This window comes from Manis javanica, chromosome 12 (genome assembly GCF_040802235.1).
Source record: "Manis javanica isolate MJ-LG chromosome 12, MJ_LKY, whole genome shotgun sequence".
Lineage (NCBI taxonomy): Eukaryota > Metazoa > Chordata > Mammalia > Pholidota > Manidae > Manis > Manis javanica.
In genome coordinates, this window is record NC_133167.1 from 79,034,624 (window position 1) to 79,048,119 (window position 13,496).

Genomic DNA, 13,496 nt, shown 5'->3' on the forward strand with positions numbered 1-13,496 from the left:
TTCCTATGGCCAGGATCCTCACCTGACCCTAAACTACTTTATGACTGAATTGGCCTACTGATAGGGCTACTGCTGCTACACCCAAAGGCAATGAGCTATTATTAACTCTACGAATACTGAGTCACTATATATAAAGCTCTGCCCAGTGCGCCGGGTGAAGGCAGAGATGGAGGTGGATTACAGATCTGCAGACCTCTGGATGCAGATATAATTCTAGTGCTCAAACTACCACCAGGAGAAGAAAGCCGGGTATAAACCCTGTTACTCCAAGACCGTTGTCATTTCTCAGTCTCACTGAATCCATAGTGAACTTGCCCAAAACCTTCAGGCAAGAGAATGCTCTTCAAAAAAGAGATGATTTCATTTTTGTACACTATTGTTTTAAAAAGATGAAAAGAAAAAGTGATTCTTATCAACACCCTAAAACCAGGGTTCTTAAACTTGAGTGTGCATTAGAACTACATGTACATTAAAATGCACCGATTTCCAGCACCACCCCTGGGGTTCAGAAGCAGCAGGATCTGGAGTAGGGTCCCAAGAATTTGTTTTACTAACAAGTTCTCAGGTGATACTGAGGCTGCTTGCGGAGGGACACACTTTGAGAACCACTGCTGAAAACTTTAGATCTATCAACGACAATATACACAGCCCAATAATGCTGTAAACCTGTGTACACATAATGAGGCATTGCACTCAAAAATTCAGTGTCTTCTCCATCATGAGTTTTCCCCATCCCAATTTAAAAAGAAAATATGGATTTCCCCCTTGGTTATGAGAGGCTGAGGCTATGTAGCAGATCTATTCTGACTAAGGAGTTACGCATGACCACCTAAGGACAGCAAAAGTGAGTGCTTCCTTGCAGACTGTCCCAATGGTCAGTTGGAACCAAAAGGATATGTAGGCATCAGAACAGTTGTCATCATGTGTTCTAGGAAGAGTTTGTCTGCTCAAGTGGGAAAAGGACACAGACACAATTATGCAGGTAAATGTGAAATATTAGTTTTACTAGTTTAGAAAACCTGAAAGGAAGTCCATAGTGTGGTGGCAGCCTGAAAAGGTTTCCCACTCCAGTGCTTCATACCTTAAATTTATGCTTCCAAATGGTGGCTATTGAAGGGGCAACAGGAAATCCACAGAGGCACTGATGTCTGCTTTATCATCACTGCCAACAGCACACAGAGTGCACACCTCTAGCCATAAATCATGGAACAACTACCCTCCTAGTCCTGCAGTCCTGGATTTGCAGGCTCCTAAAGAAGCCTCACTTGCTTAGCAGTCTGTCGTGGGGCAGACGCCGTCCAGAACAATTTAGACACAGTGAATTAACAATAAGTCAGGTTTGAGAAAGGCAAGTCAAAAGAACCGGTGAATTACACACCCATACAAGCCACCCAAGAGAAGAAATGTGACAGAATGTCTTTGCTGAAGAGTAGCTAGAAAGTTAAGGAGACTTCATTAAATACCAGTGGCGATATAAGTCCTCAAGCCCTTTGGTTCCCAGACACTGATGCGCGGGGATGAAAGTGTGGGGGATGCTGGTCACCTCCATCCACCCGTCTACCCATGCATCCCTCCCTTCCTCCTTGTATCCGTTCTTTAACTGTGTACTTTTTAAACAGTGTTACTATGTAGCATAAGGCAGTAATACAGAAATGAAAGACTTCTGCCCTAAAGAAACTCAGAATCTAGTGCCACTAATTTGCATTCTTTGAGGGGACATGATTCCTTCAGATTTCACATATTTAACCCCAGCTGAGAGGGATTAAAGAGAAAGAAACCAGGAGGATTTTCTGATTACTTTTCTGTGATTCAAGACATCTTGGAACTTTGTGGCAAATATGGAAGATCAAAAAGTCTCATTTAGGTTCATTTCCTCACCCCACAGAAGCAGCAGCCCTTACCAGCCAACCAAGAGAAGAACACTCATTGGACAAATTGGACATTTGCATTGGTCAATATATATAAAGTTTAGGGACACAATGGGGTCAGATTCAGCTATTTATCAGCCCTGTAACCTGAGGATAATTTATAAATTTTCTGAGCCCTTTTTCTTATTTTTATATAAGCACAGTCCCTGCTTCATTTCACAGGACACTTTTCAAGGAATAAAATAGCTCAGGATATATGAAAGTTCTTTAGAATCTCTACGCTGTTATGCAAAATGCGAAGTGGATAAATGATATCTTCCAGCCAAGAATATCCCTCAAGCATCTCCCAACCCAGAAATGAAGACGGCACATTTTCGAAATTGCCTTAACGTTGGTCATCTGTCTACTTAAATGCCTTTATTGTTAGAAGCTCACCACTTCCCAGGGACACTTATTCCATTATTAGACCTATCTGACTATTTAAACGTGCTTCTCCATAACAGGCTATAAGATACGCATTTAAGACCTGGTCATAAAATTCAAATGGCAGTTCTCAGTAGGCACCAATGTTACAGCATTTTTTGTCTCGACTTAGTCCGCCGTGTTCAGGAGCTGGCAGTCCCATCTCTGCCATCGTCTCTCCCTCCAGTCTGCAGGAGTTAATGCTGTCTGGGGATGGGGGGTGGTATTGTTTGTGTTGGTAAGTGTGTGTGTGTTTGTTTATGTGTCTGTTTTCTGCAGGAGCAAGGAGCACCCTGGAGAAGAAACAGAGGAGGAAGGAGGATGAGGATGGTGTGGGGTGTGCTCATCCTTGGAGGGACAGAACCACAAGATGCTAAAGTGCCCATTTGGATGAAAAGTGTTGTCAGACTTACAGGCCCACACCATGCATGCTGCTTTGAAACTCTGAGGGAAAAGCTAAAAAGCAAGTGAGGCCACTTCCCGTGTCTGGGAAGACCAGTGCAGATGCGTCCTGAAGGAACCAAGCAAGAATGAGATGGCGCGAAGAATGTCATTACACCTGGCCGTGAAGTGAGGGAGCTGCGTCCTCATTCAGAGCAGCTCCTCTTCAGGAAGAAGATAGAAGACTAATACTCGATCCCCACACACGTGGGGCAGCCCCCTGGTGGGAACTCCCAGCCATGCCACGGCACACTTAGGAAGAGCTGGCGGGCAGATGTGGATGTCAGGCTGAGACCCATGCAAGCTAATGAGCTGGGAATTAGGTGTCAAGGTTAATATGACTTTCTTGCAACCCTCCCTGGGGACATTGAGATGATGAATATTGTTATTATTAACATTAGTGTCAATTAAGAATATCACACAATAGTGTGAGGTGGAGGAGGGTTCAACATTACTTTGCAGATTATTAGAACCAGTTGTTAAAAACAAATACTATTTTTATTTGATCACTTTTCCTCTTGAGCACAAGTTTCTTTCTTATGGCTTATTTTGTGAACCTCTTTCAATAGATAACAGATTATTAACCATCTAACTTAGAAATATGCTACTTTAAATCCTAAATACACTATACATAAGGTATACATTTCCCCTCAAAAGCTGACTTGAAAACTTCACCATACGTACACTGGTACTTAGGAGTAATAAATATGAATGTTAGTTATTTCTAGGAACACTTTATGCTGCTTCTGTGGCTATTTACAAATATACCAATTTGAAGAAGGAAGAGGTTTGATGGTAGTTTGTTTTGCATTCCCTCTTTCTCAGTGGCGAAGGTAAACAGTATTTTGGCTTTCTTTTCAATTATTCCAAAAGGATTCTAGGGATATTCTTAAAATTTCTAAGGGATCTTCCTTAGGGATGACTACAACCCAGGAAGAAACTTTAGGTAAATCTGTAGGAAATTAAATCATCATATTTGTGATCGAACACCTTTATAAACCTTTACAGTGACAGATACGCCAGTTGAGTCAAAGAAAGCAGGAAGAAAAAAGCAGATTATGGATCAAGAGACTGAAAGATGCAATCCCAACACTCGGTTTTCAACCATTTGACAATTTTCTAATTAGTCACCATGGAAGCTCTCAGTATCATCCTTCCCTTTGTTAGGTGGAAAGACAGGGGAAGCAGCTGGGGAAGAGGGAGGTAAGTAAGGTTCAAGAAAAAAAAAAAACAGTTGGGGGTTCCCGATGGAAGACAACAAAGGCTTTGCAGGGAAATAACTTCCTTGCTTATCAGGACCAAGGTAAACAGGTCCAACCAGATCACAACACAGGCTCAACGGAACAAAACTAAGAACCACCCAAACCACACCTCATTATCATCTCATTAAAATAAAATTGAGGGTTACTCCCCCTCCATGCTCCCATCCCCACTTCCACCCTCCCCACCATATCCTTTCCTGTGTGTCTTCTCCGGAAGGATACACACTGAGAGGGGTGGCTGTATAAACTGACCTGTCAGTCAAATGTCCCCACCTTGTCAATCAAAGAGGCACCCCCCCAGCCAGACTAATAAAAAGGCCTCCCTCCTAATGGACCCAGGCCTTTGTTTACCTGGACTCTGGCCTAGTCCCTTGGAGTGTATTCAAATAAAACTTTCACTCTGCTTCACTATTGTGTCTCTGTCTTTCAGTTCTTTGTTCCAGCAGGGACAAGAACCGAGGAGAATAAAACACGACGTGTTAACATCTTGAAAGAGATGGCACCTTCCATCACACAGAGAGAAAACAATAGATGTTTATAACCCAGGTGGCATCGCAGTCCACCTTCGTGCATTTCTTTCCATGAGGATGGAAGGCTTCCAGTTTTGTCAGTTCTGTTTTTCTTTGGTTTTACAGATTGTTCTGCCTTAGAACAGTCCACACAGGCTGATAATAGGACACTTTGTTCTCTTTAACATAAACATAACTCCATGAAAACTGTAATTGCTTTATGCCTATTCCTATTCTGCAGTTTTAGTGAAAATCTCCATATGAAAGAGAGTTTGTTGCTGGGTTGAAGAGGACCCTGACATCCCGAAAAATAAGGACATGAAATGAAAGAGATCAAAGCAAGAGAAATCATTACCTTCCTGCCCTATCTGTAGTTTCACATCAGTTTTTACTATACTCATGAAAGACTGTATAAATAAATATTTTATGATCCACTCTCTAACCTGGGTGCCATGTTAGAATGCTATAAACTTTCCCATTAGGTTATGCTTTGAATCAGAGAGAAACATATCCAGTGTTAGACCAGGAAAGAATCCTAGCTATCTAGTTCAAAGTTCTTAATTTTATAAATGATAAAAAGACTCAGAAAAGCTGATTGCCTCTTGCAGGGTCTTGAAGCAGATGGTTCTTAGATCCAGGTCTAGAACTCCAGCTCCTGCTCTCCCAGTTCTGTACTTTGCCCAGGGGCCACAGTAGTTTAACTACATACCCTGTCATAAGCCTCCCCGAAGAGCTAAGAGCCTAGACTTTCTTTTCAAAAACCACCTGTGGAAGTGACAGGACACGTGACCTTAGCATCTCAGAAATGCTGAGTTCTTGGCACCTAGAAGGCTAAGTTCTCCTTCACGAAGGTTTCCTTGCACAAAAGAAAGAGGTGTCAGCCACTAAGCCAGCGTCGAGAATCCTCCCGTTGTTACTCCTAAGAATACTATCCACCCCCCCAAAAAAAAACAAGCAGCAGCTTGCTATTTGTTTTTCCTGTTTATCATGTCATTTCTCCATAACTAAGGTCTCCCCTGGCATAAGACATAGACCCAAGTTGGGACCTGCAGGAGTACAGGTTTGTCCATCATTTTTTCCTGAAATGCATCAGGGTTGGTTTGAAACCCCCAGAGCCTCCTGAGTGAAATTCAAAACCGTCCCCCACACCTGGAGGGCAAAGAGAGACCAACGAATGAGGCAGACGACTCCAGGTCAGTATGTCGCCAGTTTAATAAGCAAGGGAACTTACATACAAGGTTCGCCTTGAATGGTCTCAAGATTAGTCGGTCTCTGCACGGCCTGCCAGAATCTTAAGAGCTTACATAACTCTTAACTGCGTTCAGTCACACATACAGTCCAGGTTGTCTCAATAGCACTTTGCTCTCTCAAGGCTGCATCCTGGAAGTGGCTCCAAGTGTGGGTACAGTGGGTAGAATGTATTCCAAGAGCAAGTGAGCTGTCAAGGAGCCTTCTATTGTCCCTGTGCAGCTCATGGGTCCACTGGTGGTCACATCCTCTCGATGACGTCCTCCAAAAAATCAGAACAGATTTGTTTCAGGGCTCAAGGACAGCTCCACAAAGACCTATAAAAAAATTAGATATAAATATAGATAGATACAGACATAAAGTCTAAGTGAAATCATGATGCCTGTTCCACAATAAAAGTAAAGAAATCCATTAGGCTATAAATTTTATTGTAAAGGATATGTTCTCTGGGTGATAAGACCAAAGAAGATACCAAAATGGATATTACAAAGAGCTACATCTTTGAAAGGAAACCAGTGAGCCCTCTTGGGCCAGGCCCTAGTGATCTACCACCGCTCATGGTCACACGTCCAGGGGCACCAGAACGTGAATTTGAAGCTTCCACCAATGTGCATAGTTCACATTAATCCTTCTCTCTATAATGATATTTTTGAACTTAGGCATGTTCTCATTAGAATAGGTATTAGAGGAAATATTTTATATTGTGAGCAACAGTATAGCATTAGACATAAACTCCACAGCCAAGTTTCTAGGTTCAAATTCTAGCCTACACTCCTACTAGCTACATAACCTTAGGCATGTTAATTAACCTTTCATGATTCAGTTTCATTACCTATAAAGTATGATAACAGTAACTACCTTTTAGTTACTAAATTAATTCCATCAGATTAAGATAACAGAGCATTCAGAAACATACCAAGCATATAGTAAGCAGTATATAAATTACTGTTTTTTATCCTTACCTTTGAGCATGGGCACAACTATCTTTGGTTTATGCAGGATAAAGGTAATTAATAAATGTTTGAATGAATGAAGCAACAAAGGGAGATCATATTAATAACTTTTATTTTAAATATAGATTTTAGTATGCTAATAAGTCATCACCAATAGACTGAAATCTAAACATTGATTCTTCAGAGAAGGAACCCACCAAGACTTAATCTTATGCTCCGGACACAACATCCCCAAAGAGCCTCTTTAATAGTGAAATAATCTTACCCCACAATGTATCCCAGGGCAGCCAGTTCACTCAACAGTGTGAACCTGGTGGGAACTGGCTTTACTGTTCTCCAATCACTGCTTGTAGGTACGCCTGTGGAATCTCCATCCCTTGGTCCTAGCTTCAGGGAGGTCCCATGTGCCCAGATTCTTTCAGGTGTAAGAAGCCCCACTTCATTCATGACGACCCCCATACAGGGAGTTAATCGGGTTGGGTCCAGGCCAAATCAAGATGCAATCTCATAGGCCGTCTGAAGCCTCTCCCCAACTACCCTGAGTCAGGGTGACAATGGGGGAGGCTCCTGGCCTGACCCTTTCCCCCTTTCCTCCCTATCCATTTCCTCCCACTTCTGGCTTTTCCAAGATCTGAGTTAAGGAAGATGAGATTCAAGGAAAGGTGTATCCTATATTTGCTTAAATTACCCTTCATGTAAGTTCCTCCTTGATTAGTACTGGCTGGTCACCAGTGACCTCTTTGGGGCAGATATCCAAACACTAGCACTTCAGTGAGGTTCCTTGGAAGCATCTTGAGGAGTTTTGCAGGCACTCTGTACAGTTCCCAGAAAAAGGTGATCTGGTTTTTGACTTGTCTCTTGAAATTCTCCCCAGCCCCAGTGGTCTATCTCTTCCCATCCCAACCTATCACCCCAGTGTTCTCTCACATCAGCAGCGCACTTTTGGGACAAGGTGCTTTTAAAATAGCTTCCACCTTTCACACCATCCTCTTAAGTCTTGGGAAACTCAAGTATCCTTCCCATGTCACTTGATGGAAAGGTGGGCTCCCCCTGGTCCCCGCTCATTCGGCTCTGTCATCACAGCTGCTCCAGCTGCTGCTTTCAAATCTCCCAGGTAAGAAGCAAGCCCCAAGCCCCATTTTCACACACACCTCAGACATCAGGCAGCACCTGTCCACTCCCAGGACCTCTCTCTGCCTTCTATTCCTCTAGCAGTCCCGGGGAAGCCAGAAGGGCTTCTGTGCTTCAGTGAGCCCCTAGCTGTGAGAAGAGATGCCAATTTCCTCTTATTTGAGGTACCCTCACTATCTCCTGGTAGTTTTCTTGCAGCCCTCTCAGTTGGTTTGAAGGAGACATTACTTTCCTTTACCTGAAGTGCATGGGGAAACCCCACAGTCCTCCCCACTAAAGCAGCAGCTCACTACCTCTCTGCACAACTTGCTTTCCTCTGTGGGCTGTGGATGAGTCAGGCGGTAATGGAGTAAAAGGGAAATGAACCCAGGACAAGTCCTGTCAGGGTTTCTTAAGTTCACAAAGCTTATCATTTCTTGTACCATCTTTGCGCCAGGCATGGAATTGGACAGCATTACAAACAGCAAGGAAAGTATTTGAAATGTTTTAGGAAGGAGACATAAAAGGGAAGGAGGGCAGTTCTTTACAGAAGTCAGTAATACAATATGATAGATGAGACAAAAACGCATTCTGGTAAATAGGATTGGAAATGTCTGTGAATTCCACTTTTATCTACAGCAAAAGTCATCCTACCAAAAACAAATACTTGGTAAAATACTAAGCAATAAGTTATTTTATCTTGATATTAAGGATTCTGATGCAATGGATAACTGATTAAAATTGAGTTTGACAGACTAATGTCCTTAACCATGTTATTATGAGTATTCAGTTATGTGTACTATTAGTTCTGGAATTTTAGGAAATGATCAATTCTTTAGTTATTATCTCTTCACTAAGATTAAATTAAGATACATTTCTTGGGTTTCTGTCCCAAGGCAAAAGTTCTTAATTAAAAATTTTAATTTAAAGTTTATATTTTTACCGCTTAAATGTTGCTGTGAAATTTCAAGATATTCACTGATACAAGTTTTTGTTAGGTATATAACAAAATGATGAACAAGCAGTTTCTGATTTATGTAAGGTCAACATATGTGAGATATGTTTATATATAGATAAATATATAAAATAATAATTATATGTTACCTATATAAATATACTTCTACACAACAATTGTTGAGCAACTGCCATGTGACAAAAGAATTTTCTTCCTTCTGGAGAGCTCAATTTTTCTGTCTCTTCAACCTGTTATTGCCCAGAAAAGCCCCTATGATATCTTTATTCCATTTTTACTTAGGGATTAAATGAAATAAGATTCAGAATAGGTTCTAGATACCATAGTTTTTCTAGCAAGAGGCATTAAAAGGGGTAAATTTCCATTGCTATAATTTATTCTTTCTCAATAGCAACATTCTCCTGCCCTTAAAGGGTATCTCTAATCCCAAATAATCTCAAGGGCTCATCCCTCCTTCTTCATTTCTCCTACAAAAAATGTGGCCACAGGTACTCCGGGAGGCCCACTACAAATGCATATTTGAATCTCTCCTGCAAACACTGGTTCAGGTCAGTGCTGTTGTGGCAGCCAGAGACTGGAGGGTTGGCCTTGTGATCCGACTACCTGCAATCATTCCTATAGGAAATCATGTCCAGAGTTCCAAAGAATGGACATGAAACACGAAGTGAGACATACCCTGACTTCTTTAAAATTCACAGAGAGATGCAAGGGGGAAAATTCCTTCTAAAGTTCTACCTTTTTGAATGAACAATATTACCACGGTGTCTCCTAAAGAAACATCTTCAGAATTTCCCATTCTATATAAAGCAGCAAACTTCCCCTTGATATTAATTCTTGGTCCAGTGGAGAAGAAGATCTTCCCTCATTTCTTTCTTCATGATCTGATAAATCAATCTGCTCTAAACTTATCTGTTCTTAACATCTTTGCTTTTCCCGCGGCTGCCTCTGTGACCTTTCCTCGGGAACTGAAAACATGAGCTTCTTCCTCCTCTTTAAAATGGAGATATTATTTGGTTTGAGGATTAAATGAAGTAAATCACCTAACACATACTGGACAAGAATACCAGCTCTCCACCTTTATAAATAACCACTCTCAAAGGCCAAATCACAGACTGAGTTGTGCATACTAGACTTTATCAAAAAATCAAGGAAAACATAAGTTCAGTATTTAAACCTGGCCATCGTTTGAACTCTGCACTTTTTTGCTCTTAGCTAGTTTCTGTTTTCAATTTCCTTGAATCTGGTTCTCATCTTAATACAGGTAAAAGTTACATGGCTACATAGTCATGATAGGCATTTTAAAGTATTTTTGCATTTTCCCCAAATAAAACTAACAAATATTTAAGGTTATATGTATTATGTGCCAGTTTAGGAGCCTCAAGAAATGTGTTAGTTTATAGATACACATTTTTGAAAATCTAAAATAGGATTATCTAACCTGGCCACCAACTTTAGTTACTGCATTTAATACTGGACCACTTTTGGCTATTTCCAAAACTGAGATTTATCCTTAAAGAATGAGTAGGCACTGCTCCTGAGTACATTCAAAGGAATGTGCTAAGCAGCATAGTTGGGCAGAAAGAACAATGAAAAGTGAATCTAAAGAACTTCCTTCGAAATTCATCATGTTATCACCAATTAAATGACCTAAGGAAAGTCATATAATCTCCCTGCACCTATTTTTTCTGCTACAGAATAATGATTCAGGTATCTGCCTTGTTAACTTTTAGAACTATTGTTAATACATAGTCCATGTAACAAAATACACAAACCCTGGACAGGGCTATAAATAAAAAGCTGAGTCAGAAGAACATAGACCCTGACCCCCTAATAGAATCAAAATAATGGTATGTCTGTGAAAGCATTTAAAAACATTTTTAGGTGATATGTGTTACTGGACCCCTCGTACTCCCAGTAGTGACGGCCCCTGGAGAATCACGGGATAACGGAGAACCCAGTCTTCAGACTCTGTTAACTTTATGATGAATCACAAGAGAAGGTAATAGAACAGCATGTGCCCAACCTAAAGGAGGAGGCTTCTAAAATTTAATAAGGGCTAAACCTCCCAATTCATGGCAACAGCTTATAAAACCCCGTTGCAGGTCAGCAATCCACGCTCCCCTATTACACCCACTGTGTGACTCCTTAAAAGCTCTTACTGAACACACGTCTGGATATGTTGCTCTTCTATCAGTGCTCAGTTTTCTGTGGAAGGGTGGCCTTGGAGCTTGCAGTGCTGGCCCCAGAGCATGTGTGACCCTCCTCTGCTCAAACTACAGGCTTGTTTACTGCTTCTTACCTGGGCGTCCTTTGCATCACCCCGTATGAATATGATAAAAGAGATTACAAAAGGTCACGTGACAGGTAAAGGAAAGGTAAAGAATTCTAGCTATCAGTGTTTCATTAGCATTTTAAGAACTGCAGGGTACTAACTATGGGCCACTGGGATGGATCCAAGTAAGACACTGTCCTGGAGCACTGAACAGACAGGAAAGCGGGCCAAACAATGAGGTGACTGAGACAGGCCGTGCCAACTTCCAGTGCAGTTACCCCAGTTTAGCCCTGCAATCCCATGAAAATATAAAGCGTAGTCGGTGTATCCTGAGCAAGGCTCCCTAGGCACACAGCCAGCTGCATTTCCCAGCCTTCATTGTAGTCAGGCGTAGCCCCGTGACAAGTTCCCGGGCCAACAGAACGTGAGCAGTTCCGTGCGTCACTTCCAGGCCCCGCTCGCGGACATCCTTCTGTCCATCTAGAGGAAGACAACCCCTGCGGACCTTGTGCTGCAGAAGATGGACCATCAGTCTGACCGAGTTACCCAGTGGAAAAGGGCCGCTCACCTCACCCGTTTACCCTCCACCTCCCTCGTGGCAACAAGAAAGAAACTCCTACATTTCAGACTTGACAACACCTTGAGAGTCGGCCTCCTGTAAACAGTTGTGAGTGTGGGCTCTGCAATCAAGGTAGGCCTCAGTTTGAGTCTGTGTCTACCACTAGCCAGATGTGTGGTGTTATGTTTCTCTAAGCCCCATGGTTGTTTTTTTTTTTAATGTATACTATTGGGATATTAATAGGATCTATTTCACAGTATTGCTGTTTACTCCAGTGCCTGGCATGCCCAAGTGCTCAAGAAAAGTCACTATCATTATTGTGTATAGCCTCCCAGGTAATTTAAAAAATTAAACTGAAATAGTCCTTATCACTGGAGGAGAGATCGGACCACCGAGGTGTCTCCAACCAGTAAGAGGACTAACTACTGAGCTGCCAATCAGTGCTTGTTAGCATGGGTCGCCCCACCTAAAACCTCATGCAAAGGGCGTTAAAAGAAGCCCCCCCTGAGCACTCGGAATCTGTCGGACATAAGGTCGGGACCCGCTCTAATACAGAGCATCATAAACTTCCTTGACTTTGGTCTCATTCCATCCAGCTTCCCTGCGATGCCGAACCTAACTCTTCCCAACACATCCAGGAAGTCACTCTGGTGTTTTCCTTCCAAGGGGTGGGACTGCACCTACCTTCCCAGCCGTTAGTCATGTGTGCCTATGTGATTTATTCTGATCACTGAAATGTGGGTGGAAATGACATGTATCATTCCCAGGGGGAAGCTTTCAGAGTCAGCATGCATTTAAAATGCTCTCTTTTTTTTCTGCCCCACCCATAGCAATGACCCAGCAAGTGGCTGCTCTGTCAACTTGGGTCCTAGAGTGAGGAAACACCAGCCAACCCTTGATGGATATGCAGCATGGCCAAGAAATAGATCCTTGTCATTTTAAGCAACTGGAGATCTGGGGAGTTATTTAATACAAGTCCCTCCTGGCCTGCATAGAAACAAATATTCATAGGTAAGTTTTAAAAAGTTTCATTATTTTACAGCAACCTCTAGTACTAGTAACTGACAACTGTAGAGTGGTCACAATATTCCAAGAAGTGCTATGCGCTTTCTGTATGTCAACTCATCCATTTCCATAACCCAGTGAGATACCTGCAGTGTTCTTTGCCCCATTTAGTAGGGACAGAAAGATTAAGTAACTTGCCCGAGATTACATACAAGGCCAGCGCATAGAAGCCAGTCTGAAACCAGCCCATCTGCCCCTGGAGGCTGTATTTTTCTCCTCGCGTCCATTATTTCCTGATAAGGGTGCTGGGGTGAGCCCCCCAGGGCCAGGCTTCAGGACCAAGGCTCTCGTGTCATCAGTTGTCAGAAGCATTGACTGGCCAGTGGACTGGCTTGGAACACAGTCCCTCCCTGGGAACCGACCAGGCAGAGAGCGGCCTCACCCAAGTTATGCGTGTCCCTGAAGGGCTGGCAGAGCCTGGGCATCCGCGTGGCAGTTCGACTTCTCCCTTGGCCCTTTCTTGCTTTCCTCACTAGCATTGGTCTGCAAGCACCGCCCAGTATACTTGCTTCATGTACACCTCAGTTTCAGAGTATATCTCCCAGGGAACAAGAACAACAATACCTCCTATGTAGTCCTGCAAATGTACTATAACATAAGCATGTTACTATTAACTCAGTGCTCAATTAACTGCCAAATGACTCACAGACCATGTGAATTCAGGGCAAGATCCTGGGGCTGTTCAGAGAGGATTGGCATGAGGATGTATCTCACAAGTTAATGGAAATATAGAATCTTCTACTCTCTCAACTGAATCTGGTACACTTCATTTCT